The 13,537-nt window shown below is 39.6% G+C and overlaps 1 long non-coding RNA gene across 8 annotated transcripts in view; it reads right to left on the bottom strand.

Moving 5' to 3' along the window:
- LOC307218911 overlaps nt 1–13,537 on the bottom strand; it is a 133,190-nt gene that overhangs the window by 110,403 nt on the left and 9,250 nt on the right. The gene's annotated exons all lie outside the window — the stretch shown is intronic.

Genomic DNA, 13,537 nt, shown 5'->3' with positions numbered 1-13,537 from the left:
GGGAAACTCTTCTTTCTTTGCTTTCATTTTTCAAAAAAGTGAAATAGCACCTATACATACATGTACACACATTTGATACAGTTTGCTGGCAAAAGTGGGAACCTGGAGCAGAAATTTGTTGTAATTAACAAACAGATGAAACCCCCCACCTGCAAATTCATTTTTTTTAAAAGGTAATGGAAGAGGCGCCAATAATGAAGGCACATGGAAAGCTGCCTTATATTAAGCCAGATCATTAATGATAATAATAATAATTCATTATTTGTACCCCGCCCATCTGGCTGGGTTTCCCCAGCCACTCTGGGCGGCTTCATTTGTCCATCCACCTCAGTAACGGTCCACTTGTTCTGCCACTAAGCTGCAGCACTTATCCAAGAATGGGTGGAACAATAAGCAACTTAAGGAGAAAGAGACATCTCTTCGAATCAACTTCCAGAAAATGTGAAGACCTAGTTTGGCTATGTAATTCTGCAAGAGTTTTTCCTATGTATATATTATAGCTGTATATCTGCCTGTTGGGATTCAACAGGTTAAGCTGTTTCTTATACAGAAACACAATTATGGGGAAAGCATCATTCCTTGAAATTCCATCTCACCCGACATCATCTTACTTGTGCACAGCAAATTTGCATATGGCACAAAGTGTGTGTAGATTTGCAAGTGGGAGGAAAAATAAAGTAAAACAAATCCTGATGGTTCACCTGTTGGTTAGAAGAATAGTAAGGCTGGAAAAGAAGTCCACAAAGGAGATCTGCTAACTAGAAATTAAGATCATTTAAAATACTTGGGAGTAAGCAATTAGCATACAATGGACTGTTCCCTGCTGTTTAAATGCTCTGTAGCACGTACAGCATTTTCATACATAAGCAACAATGGTTTACAAAAGTGTCGGCTGGCAGTGGATGGAGCTAAGCAGCTCAGAGGTGACACAATATAAACCTCACCACATGAAATACTGGAAGTTGATGTAAACAGCTTTTAATAGCATTGAACATTTGCTCACTTTGTTTAGCCCATCTGGATGTTCCATTGTGCTCAGTTCAGCGGTGACTGCCGTTGGGTGACAGTTGATATATGTTAAGTACAAGCAAAGTGCCGCAGCCCATTTGAGGGACCCTCAGGAGAACATTTACTGTTTTGCGAAATATTCTGTCAAGCCTGCTACAAACGTCACCTGCATCCTTAATGGCTCTGTGCCAAAGTCCTCTGGCTTTATTATTATTATTTTAATCAAAGGCGAGTTTTGCTTTTACTGTTTGTAAGGTTAGGCAAACTATGCCAAAGTTCTCCCAAGCTACTTGGGAGAGTATCAGCTGACAGGAATGGTTTTCAATATGGCTCGAAAAATAATGAAAGAGAGCCACTCATTCCAAGAGACTGTGGCTCATTTGATATGTAACCGGCGCAACAAATCAAACCGTCAGGAAGCAACAAAAGAGCAATTTAGTAATAAATAAAATAATGGAGCTCTACTTAAACAAAAGGGGGAATTGATATTCTAAAACCTATAGACTGTTCCATCTACATAAAACAATGTGCTGCACTGAATTTTTGTAGCATTGCCATCACAGTAGGTTATGCAGCCCTAACAGACCTGGTCAGCAATTAGGATTTGCTTTAAGAAATTTAGTGGTGGATGAAGACCTTAATTCCAGTCCCCATTATTGCACCCAGGGCAGAGATTAGACAAACTCAGGCAAACAGATGCTGGAGGTTGGCAGTATCACTAGCCCTGCATAATCATTCCACCTGAACCACCCTCCTCCCTCAACAAGGATAGGATAGGTTCCTTGTGGATAAAGGCAGCAGAGTGGGGGCATAGCATTTATAAACCCATAGGATATACTTTATAGTGAAGTTATCTTTAGCCCTCTTCAGTTCTTTGTGATAGGGGTCCTATCAACCCTATTTGATAGTATGGCCATGTTCCTTCTGAAAAAATGTTCTCTTTGTGTATCTTCAGGGGCACTGTGAGTTAGTCAAAAATATCAACCCCATGTCTTCATTGAGGGAACTAATGCACCTTGACTTGAGGGTGCATGTGGGGTTGCTGCTCAGCAGCAGACAGCAAAAATGTCTTAGCTTAGCTCCCGTTAGTATCTAGTGCTTCCTCAGAAGATTATGGGGCCAGAGATCACCACCACTATCCTGGGGTATAATCCTGCATTCCTCATCTAGCCCATCCCACACGCGGACATCCTATGTTAAGGACTGCTGTTAGGTTAATTCTCCATGAGCCAGCAGAGATTCGTTCCCCACAATGCACCTGCAGGCATACTGTGATTGTCTTACGTGTACTACTGGGCAGATTCAGCAAGTAACTTTGTGTACAAAAGGGCTCAGGTTACAGAATAGCGTGTTGGTCGTGGTAGGAGATAGCCTTCAATTCCTGTGGTGTTTGCACATCACAGTGCACCATAAACCATGGCTTTTTGTGCACTAGCAAAACTGCTTAATTCCACCCAGAGAAAGCAAACCACCACCTTGGATTTATCACTACATCCAATGACCTGTAAGCCAATAATAAAATTTGGCTACAGGTTGTGATTTGTTTGGAGTAACACTAAACCAGGCAGGGACCATGTTTCCCTCCCTCTTAGGCTCTGTACACGTTAGATTGAAGATTGAATGCGGTTTGTGGGGGAAACACATCAAAATGTAGCATTTCATTACAAACGACAGGATAAAGGTTTGTTGTGGTTAATGCTGCCAGACTTGCAGCAGGAGTGCACTGGATGCTGAGTAAACAGGAGCATATACACAGCCTTAGTGTGAGCTGGGAGAGGGCAGGAACCTTGTGGTTTATGCCTTATAATGTGCGAACATTGCCATTTCCACTCTCTTCCCTCTGTTTCTTCTATTAGTTTAGCAAAGGGGCTGGTATACTTAGCTTGTATGTCACTTAAGATCCCGAGAAAATGTGTATTGCTGAATAATTCAATAACTGGTGCATAATCATACAGGAAAATTCAACACATCACTCTAATTGTTAAGCTATGGAAAACTAACGAGCATGTCATTTCAAGAAAAGTCTAAAGGGATGGTCAGTTAGGGCTGCAGTTCTATACCCACTTACCTGGGAGTAAGCCCTATCAAACTCAGTGGGCCTTATTTCTAAGCAGGCATGTCTAGAATTGTGTTGTAAATTATCTATTTAAAAGGCACTGGTGTGTGTTTTTCCATTTATGTGGACCATGTAAGTAAAGTAGGGGTCACCAGCCTTTTTTGAGGCGAGGGGGTAGTGAGTGTAGGGCATGCCTCTACTTGGTACTTTAAGGCAGAAACTGCTTGCATCCTTTAGAGGTACCAAGCAGATGAAAAATGTTATTACAGGTTTTAGTTGGGTTCTGCTTGATGTCAGGAGTTTTTAGACTGGTTTCAATGTAATGTTGCTTTAATTGACTATATCTTATTTATGATGTACTCCACTCTGGGTTCCCAACCAGGAGGGCCATACAGAAATAAAATAGTAACAATTATAATACAGTATTAGTAGAAATAATAATAGTCATTCTAAGCTAGCACTCGTCTGCAAAACCTCATGCTTCTTTATGTCATATCTCAATTGCTCACAGTGTAAAACAAAAAGAAGAAAAAGCAGTGCAGTCCCAAATTGTCTATTCAAATGTAATGGGGGCTGCATTGCAAGCACATCACATAGGATTTTCGTTACCGTTCACTAGAGCTCACCAGTCAAATTAATAGAAGCTGAAGCTTTCCATTTACTTACAAGGCAGGTATTTTGTGAGCAGCTGTTCCACACATTCCTCTGCATCACTCCAAACCTCAGCCCTGTGCTATATACTCTGTGTTTCTTCCTTTCCTTCCTTGTCTTTGGTCATTTTGTGTGTGTGGTTGTCAGTACAAAGCTGTCTATCAAAACAAACTTCCATTGTCACCGGAGCCTCGGTTCCAGCCATGATTGTGTTGGATTTTTAACTTCAGGAACTATTTTAAAAACCAACGTTGAGAGTAAATAAATACATTGTGATATAGCCTCACCTTATGCCAGAATTCAGTGTGGGTTTCTTTGAGTAAGCCCTACTGAACTTACACATAAAATTATGCTGTATATATGTGTGTATCAGACTGCAGTCATAATGCCTTCCCCAAAAAGTCAATTTTGATAAATGTACAAAATAAAATTGCTGATGCAATTTTTTTAAAAAAAGAACCTCCCTTTGTTGGCTTCACTTCAAAAGCTAACCAAATCAATGTCTTTCATGACATAGTTACCAAAACATTTAGTCCAGCAACAAGAAGAATACAAGAAATCAATAGAATACATGTTAAAATATTTCTTCTGGCAAAATTCATGGCATTTTTTGCATTAAAAAGATAATTGGATGCATAGCTTCATCCTAACTGTTTATTTTCATGCTGCCTCTTGCCTTTCTAGTATAGTGTAATCTTTTGTGCTTTAAAAATAAAAGTGACTAGACTTGTCCTTTGAAACAAATTACTATTATAAAAGAGGAAGTGTAGTCAGTGACACTGAAGTTCTCCAACAGCTGATGGATGTCGGTACTGTAAAACTGAATGCCACCTAGTTGGTTGTGGGGGGGGGGGGTTAAGCAAAGATGCTAATTCTGCTGATTAAGATATTGTTTTCCCCTCTTGTGCCCTATTCATTATGCAAGGCTGCAGAATATGAAGTGTGGTGTGTGATCCGGGCAATCTAATGATCTCCCACACCTGCTCATCTGGTACAATTTTAATTAACACTCCAAGGAGGTTTGTCAAGAGTAATCAAAAACATTGTCGCTTATAAAGCTGTGGCAAGAAATCAATAGTTTTCATCAGAAAAGGTAAGGTCTGGCATAACTGAACCATTTAATTGCTTCATTCCAATAAACAAAAAAACCTGCACATTTTAATGACTTGATTCTGGAGATCAATATCGAGCCGCATATTGCATTAAACAGCAACATGTGGTGGGGACGTTCGCAGTCATTTCCATTCAGAAGGCTGCATTCCTCTTTTTTATTTTCATCCTGAATGGCAATGGGTTGCTGAGCCTATGCAGTGCTATGATTTATATCAAATGAGTGACCTCTAGGGCTGTAAGACTCGAACGGGTGACTAGTTCTCAATGGTAAGCTACTGGCACTTGACAAAGTGCCTGGAGCAGAATGAATTTACTTCTCTTTTCCTCAATCATCAACAGGCTCTGCCCTGACCCCCATACTGACTCCTATAACAAGATCCCCTGTCTGGGACTGAAAAATTTACTGTCATGTCTACTTCTCATTGAGCTCAAGTGAGTACTTCTGTCACCTTCAGTGAACTGAGTCTGTAAAAGATTTAACTAAACACCAGTCGCACTTTAAAAACTAAGTAAGTACATCTCATATAACAAAGATAACCTTTGAGCACATCACTTCTTAAAAGCTACTTTGCAGCTACTGGTGTTGGCAAAGCCAGATCTATTATTGCTGCTTTGTTCTGCCTTTCTGTTACATGTGCAAACACATGCCGTGGCAATCATTTACTCTAGAATAAATTGTTCTAAAAGATACGGGATTGCACCAGACAAAGTCTGTTCACTATTGCAGCCAGTTCTGTAAAATCTCTTAATATTGTTTCATTGTGAAGAACAAAACACAATAAAGACCTCTCAGTAGGCTAAATACTTGGGCTGATTTAATTATGCAGTTGTTTTTCACATATAATACCCTGAGCCTCAGGATGATAACCTAATGCTGAAAATCCTACCAGAGTTCTTGAAGAGAAGCTTACTTCCAAATTAGTATCTGCAAGAATTGCAATCCAAGGATGAGATCCTAAACCGAGTTAAGCTGAAAAGCTCAAACAACCTGCTATGGACTAACCACGTTTAAACCAATAGGTGGTTTGAAGGCTGTATCTTAAAAACTTTGTGATTGCATCAACTACTGTAGAAATAAATAAAATCACTCCCTTGGGCTGTGATTTGTGTACACACACAAAGACCGTAAACAATAAATAAATAAATATCCAGGCTAAAGTTTAACGGGTTTGAATTTATGTAGCTTCTCTGAAATCAAAGTAAAATATATGCTTTTACTAATATGAATAAAATATGGGAATACCTTTTAAATACATTTAACGCACTATATACTGCATACACAGAGCATGCTATGTCGCAGTGCTCATATGCATACAGAGAGCCAGAGAAAGAGAAATTGTACTTTCATGAACTTCTGCATTTACGTTTTTGCAATAGCTCTTAACATTTTTAGTGGGGGGGTTTCTAAACCCTTTTTTCACTATTTCAAAAAGCAATGAAACAGAGTACACAAAAGCTATCCAAATATGTAAAACACATGGGATGTGTGTGTGTGTGTGTGTGTGTAGTTGACCTACCCACAAATACAGTGTGTGCTATTTAATCATTTTAACTAGACTGTTTAAAGTCATAAAAATTAAAATTTCAAGACCCCCCTACATCAACAATAAGGCAATTAAACGAGTGACATTTGATGTTTTATTCCAACCTCTCACTAAAGCCTTACACCAAATTTTCACTCCCTCTTTAATTTTCAATTCTTCTGCCCTCCCTGCTTCATAGCTCCTAGCTATTGGCTTTTACAATCTGTCCCTAGAGAGCCAGGAGTTATTACCCCTGTCGATGGAAGAGAAAGGGATGTTATTCCCTTGTCACCCTCTTCGGCTCCAGCAGATTCCTAGGTCTGATCTATAGCCTTCATTGGAGAAAAGCGTCTGACACGCTGTTAGTTCTCAGTCCTGTCAGATCCATCTACCCGTGCTACCCGCATTAGTTACTGGAGCTGGAATGACACTCAAGACTCACAGGAGTCAGACCAAAGGATTTCAGGAACAAAACTCCACAAGCACACTTTTTAGTAGTAAGTGGAATGTCACTTGCAAGACATGTAAAATCAGCAGTGAGAGACATGTGCAGCATGTGTAAATTCACCAGACTAATTCCTGGGCAGCTGGGAAACTTATTACGTCTGATAAGTCATTTTCAAAGCTTTCATTTATTTCTTTTATTTCCAATTTTTGTCCAAAATCCCACTCTTTAAGGCAAGTCATATATAGTTCTTTTAAAAAAAAAAGAATGACATTTTTTAAACCAGCAACTGTAGAAATAATTTTTTATTTGATTATATTACCAATGTAATTTACCTGGATGTAGTTGGGGATTTTTTTGGGGGGGAGGGTAGGGGAAAACTGTATTTGATTGTTTGTATTTGATTATATGTTGTTCTTATATTCAACTAATAAAATATTCAAAAAACAAACCAACAAACAAACCCACTCTACATATATGTTGCAATTTACGTCCAAAATTTGGTGAATGTCAATTTGCACATATGAATGTGAACACTAGCTGAATTATATGAGACCCAAACAAAGATATATATTTCCCCCCAGTTTTTAGACATATTTGAGTTAATGCTCATGATTACATTTGGGTGAAGGCAACATTCATCAGCGCTATTGAGTTTTCAGACACTCATAAAAATTCAAATGGGATTGTCAATATTCACATGTGAATAGGGGCATTAACTGGTGTGTGTGTGTGTGTGTGTGTGTGTGTGTGTGTCTCACAAACCTGCTAAACTCTGTCTGCTAAAATATAACTTGTATTAGGACATCTTACAGTACTTCCAGAAAGCATAAGCGGTTGGACTTTGGCTGCATTCAAATGTGGGGATTATTGTATTTGTTTTCATAAAATCATATAATTGAAGGGTTGGAAGGGACCCAAAGGGTCATCTAGTCCGACCCCCTGAAATGCAGGAATCCCAGCGAAAGCATCCATGACAGATGGCCATCCAACCTCTGCTTAAAAACCTCCAAGGAAGGAGAGTCTACAACCTCCCAAGGGAAACTGTTCCACTGATAAACAGCTCTTACTTGGGTCCCTTCCAACTTTTAAGATTCTATGAACTATGTGTGGTGTAAAGAAGTACCTTCCTTTGTGTGTCTTGAAAGTTCCAACAGCCAACCTCACTAGATGGCCCTGGGTTATAAAATAGGGAGAAAAGCTTCTCTCTATCCACTTTCTGAGCTCATCTTCCCAGGGGAGTGCACAAACCTAAGGCTTGCTGTGGCTTGCTTTTTGCTTGCTCGTGTTCCACTAAACTATGGTTTAATATGACATGCAAATGCGGTCACTGTACAACAGTGGACAGAATTGGTCTCTGCAGTCAGCAGTTTGACTTCACCTCCATTGTCTCTTACACCTTTGCACTCCATTGTTTCTTGAGACAGACAGATTCCAACAAATTCATCACAGTTGCATTTGGAACTCAGGGCAGTTTATAGGGAATTCTGTAATTTTCTGCTCACATGAATCTTGTAAGGGGAAAGTGACCACTGATGGAGCTTTATGGTTCTGTGAACTGCCCTGAGGGCTTATGATGAAGGACAGTATATCTATCAATCAATCAATCAATCAATCAATCATATAAATAAATAAATAGATGGTGGAGGGAGGGGCATTTTAACTTGGGTTTCCTATGAAAGCCCATCCTAAATCACTCCACTCCAATACCTCTCAAAACTGAATAATTACAAAATCTTTCCTTTCCTTCACAAAGTTGCACTTAAATTTGTCAGTTCATTTTGTCAGTGACATTTTATACTCTTACAATTCATGTGTTCATGACACGGCCTAGGACCCAGAAAACTTCACATTTTATTCTTCAATCCCTGCTTAATTAAGAGTTAACAAATAGGGATTAACAAATTCATCCTTTGTTTAGTATAATTTTATCCTGTCCCACCCGCCACCCCCCACCCCCCAGAAACACTAACTGACAAAGCGGATCACAGCAGCTGAAAGTTAATACAAATAGTTCCACATCCAAAATACTGCTTACATAGTCAAGTGAAATTTCATCTGGAGCCAACCACAAGCAGTATCTTGAATAACGTTCAAAACAGATTCCCCACAAGAATTAAATTGTTTTTCTAAACGCACCAACATTAAAGGAAATTCAGCTCCTCAGGCACTACATTTCCAACCCTCTAGGGTATACTCATTTCAATTTTACCTGCAATGAATACAATCTGTAAACCATTTTGGAATACTTTTCTTTTCAATTTGGCAGAAATCAAATAAAAAGGTCATTACTTGGGGGGGAGGACAATAAAGCAGCCGAAGGTATTTTTGCACATTTTTATTGCATCCAATCACCTGGCTGAACAGGTTTTAAAAAGAAAAGCAGCAGTAAAAGCTTTCCAAACCACTTCTGTCTGTCTTCCTCATCCCCACATATAGATGCCTCTGGGTTGGATTAAATCTTAGCTTTCCCCCAGCACCACTCCCCTACATATGGTGGGGAAAAGACCATGTCTACCCTTCTCACAAGTACATCCTGCACTTCAACACTACCGGAGGTCAATTCACAAGCAGGCATCATGTTCTTAATGCATAAATCCATAAAATCCCAAATACTGGGGCCCATATCAAGCATCCGATTCCTGGATTTTATCTAGGATCATCTCAAATTTCATCTGGAATATTGACTAAATCATCCAGGCTTGGGCACACCTAAGACTGTTATGCCCACACATGGATATTCAGTGCTGTCAGATTCAAGACAGTCAGATGGGATAGAAGACAAGGGAAGAGAGCATTATTACTCTGCATAAAGGAGCAGATCTGGATTAAAGGATCCTCTGATCTCTCCTTAGTACTACGAGTTTACTGAAAGCCAGTGTCTTCCTCGACACAAAGAGTGGCTTGCGGTTTAAACAGGGTTGCCTTCTGTAGTTCAACTTTTCTTCTGTTCATTTATAAGTGCAGCACAAAGTAATACTAATGACTGTTAAAAAAGTTTAAATGTGGTAACAAATAATCTCATTTTGTATGTAAATGAATTAGCAGAACCTTCCAGTAAATCACAAAGGTCCTTACAGCCAAATGCTGCAAAATAATCTTTCTAAATACATGCACTGATAACATTATTACAACTGGAAAGGGATACCAAGTATGGGGATCAAAAATCAAACCCCACAAATAATCTTAATTTCAAGAGAAGTGTGTGTCTGAGGCCCTTTAAACCTTGGAAGTGAACCTAAAATGCATTCTAAATCCTAGCTCCCAGCAGTAAACACCTCAAGTAAGCCCATTATGTATTCTAAGTGGTACCAATTTATCTTATCATATAAACCTAGAATATTAATAGTTAAACAGCCAGAGTTTAAAGTACGTGGAACAGTGGAATTATTATTCATTTACATGCCTCCGCACCATCCTTCACTTCTCTACAGTATCTGGCTGCTCCGAGTCTCATATGCAATGCATCCGAGTGCTAAATTACCAAGTCTATGCACAACCAGAATATATCCTTTGTCGGTCCATTAAGACATCTATATTAGAACTAGATTGTTCAAAGTTTTCCATCTAGCCTCCCACGAGGCAGACAGAAAGGTTGGGATAGAAGAAGACTCAAGGACAGACAACACAGAGAGGGAAAATGCCATGGGAAAGGAAGGAGGTGGAAACAAAGGAGATGTTACGTTGAAAAGAATGGGAGAGAAGCATATCATGCAACTAGGAACAAGCACCACTTTGTAGGCAGCAATCAATTCTACAAGGCCTTAAAAAGTGAGAGTATTAAGCTTGAAGTGTAAGGCAGAGACAAAAAGGAAATTAGTGGAAAAAATGGAAGGGGATATGTAAGGTGATCAAAGCAGAGGTGTTTTGTAGGGAAATGTGAGAGGCAAGGAAAGCAAAGGGCAATACGTGTTATGTTGGACAAGTTAGGATCAATTTGTTCAGAAGGATGCCAACAAAGCAGTGACACACTTTAGCAACCTGCAATCCAAAGCAGTCAGTAACATGTATCCAATTCTGGTCAGTTTAGGCCACAGAAGCAGTAATCCTGGCAGTAGCAAGAGTGCTACTGGAAAAAGGATGAAGAGGTGGATCAGCAGCTGAAATAATCAATGAGGACAAAAGAAAGAAGTTTTGCAGGAGGTGCGAGATATAAAAATAAATATAAAGCCATTGGATTTTTAGAAGCCATAAAATTCAACACCACCTGCTGGGATATTATTGCTTTAAGGCTGAGGTCTTGTGCATACGTGCTTGGAAGTAAGACCCATGGCAATGAGATTTTACTTCCAGGTAAAAATGCAGAAGAACTGCAGAGTGAAACATTCCCTGCACCCTCTTCCTTGACCCCAAGCTTTTCCAGAACAGAACAGAAAACACACAGAGCAAATCTACACATTGCATCTACATTTAGCTGTTGTAATGCTAAGCAAGACAGGAGTGCCTGGCGTGCTCTGGTCCATGGGGTCACGAAGAGTCGGACACGACTAAACGACTAAACAACAACAATGCTAAGTAAGAGCATGTACACCAATCACTTGTTGATTTCTGGCCAGTTCACACTAGAGGCAAGGGCTATGGAAGGCTGTAGAGTTAGCAAAGTAACCTCTGGCACTGCACCATTCCAGCTGTTTGGCAGATGTTCCCTTCTACTCTTGTAAATACTAGAGCAGAAAGCTGATATGAAGGGGGTAGCTACATCTCCAGTGTATACCTTTAAGGGCAAGAAATGAGATTCTTACTAAACATCAGGAAGAACTTTCTGGTGGTAAGAACTGTTCAACAGTGGAACAGACTGCCTTGGAAGGTGGTGGACTGTCCTTCAATGAAGGTTTGGAAACAGAGGTTGGCTGGTCATCTGTCAGGGATTCTTTAGCTGTGATTGCTGCATTGCAGGTGGTTGGACTAGATGACACTTCAGGTCCGTTCTAACTCTACAATTCTGTGATTCTGTGAAGTATTAGACCTTCATGTAGAATTAATGTACTTTCTCACTACACAAGAAACCAAAATTATTAATGGGAATGCTAAACTGGGAAACCTGAATTCGAATCCAGACCATTGTGGGAGTTCTCACCTCCTTTTACATGTTACTAATAACTAACAGCAATAGATAATAAGCAACATCTATCACTCCTCTCTACAAAGACAACATAATTTTTCATCAAATTCCCAATGTACTTCTACAAGCCTGTAACATAACAGCCCCAAAATGGAGACTCCATGTTCAAAGGCAGTGTACCTTGAATAACACATGCTAGGGATAAAATAGTGGCTTTTTCCATCATACCATTTTTGAAAACTTATGACAGCATCTGGCTTGCCACAGGGTGTTGGGCTCAATGCACTAGCAATCCAATTTTTTATGTTCTTAACACTGTACTTTGTTTTCAGAAGCTGATCATGCAGACAATCCAGCACATCTGGTAAAAAGTTGACAAAGAGAGGAAGTCAGATGCTGAGATTGGCTTGCATTTTATGGTTCCATAAGGAATCAGGCTCTAAAATTCAATGTGTATTATTAAAAACAAACTGCTTTCAGTAACAGTAACAACAAAAAAATCTATTTCTGGGGATTGTTTGCAGAAATAAAATGTTTATTCCCTACGGCAGTATTACAAACTGTAAAGATAAGTGGTAAACTGTTCCTGAACAGATAAATCAAGTGCTGTAATGCAACAGAGAAAAGAAGAAATGGAATATCAGATTTTCATTAGCTAACTGAGTAGAATGCTATGCCTCCCAGAGTCATTATCCCATTCTAGAAACTTTTAATCCATGTCATCCATGGTCCAAGATACACTGATTACAAGAAAAATATGACAACTTATTTGTACATCTCTTTCTTGCCATATGCTAGAGTGCTGGCTTCTGTTGTGGTGTGAACTTTATAGGACAGGTTTTGACAGCTAAATATAATACTGTCCCATTTTCAGACTTTTCAGAACCACTGTAGTCATATTTGAGCAGTCACTCCTGGCAATTAATAATTATGTGGGGGAGAATGCCACCCTTCAGTGTTGTGCCCCAGCACAGATGAATAGGAGTAAATATCTGCAGAGAGGCGGCACGCATGCAAACTAGTCACTTCCAGTGATTACTTTCAGTCTGTCAGCACTTTAGAGCATATCTTTCACCCATTCAATATACACCCTTTGTGCAATAAAGTGCACCTTCATAACCAACCCAAAAAAGTGGTACATTGTGATAAACAGCACTACAGCACTCATGTGCAACAAATGTGGTTTTTTAAAAAATGACTTTTTACAGTAAAAGGAAAAAGTAATGGAGAAATGTATTTTAGAGTGTGGGATAACTACCACTTGACAGTGGTATAATATAAAATCCATGCAAATTTTGTGCAAACAAATCAGGAGTAACGCTCAATTAAACAGATCAATCTGGAAGCAATCGGAGAAAAGGTTAAGAACAGCACTAGCAGTCAGTGCATTAGAAGGGAAGAGAACTTTGCTACTTTCACTTCCATGCCTTGGTGCATGGAATAGTGACAAAGGACCAGGCTCTGAACCTTCTGAACCAGCAGGAACATCCTGTCCCCAAACACATCATCCAGTCATGACACTAAGGCTAGCTGTTGTCCCAGGAGCGAAATATTCAAACCAGGCCATTGCATGTGATGTTTCAGTGTCAGTAAGGATGGCTGCAAATGGTTTTCTCCTTGTGATGCTGCGCCTGTCACAGCTCAAGGATGAGAGTAGCATTTTAGCTGTCTTTCGTTCA

The sequence above is a fragment of the Podarcis cretensis genome (genome assembly GCF_951804945.1).
Source record: "Podarcis cretensis genome assembly, chromosome: 6".
In the NCBI taxonomy this organism is placed as follows: Eukaryota; Metazoa; Chordata; class Lepidosauria; order Squamata; family Lacertidae; genus Podarcis; species Podarcis cretensis.
This window is presented reverse-complemented; position numbering and strand designations above follow the sequence as displayed.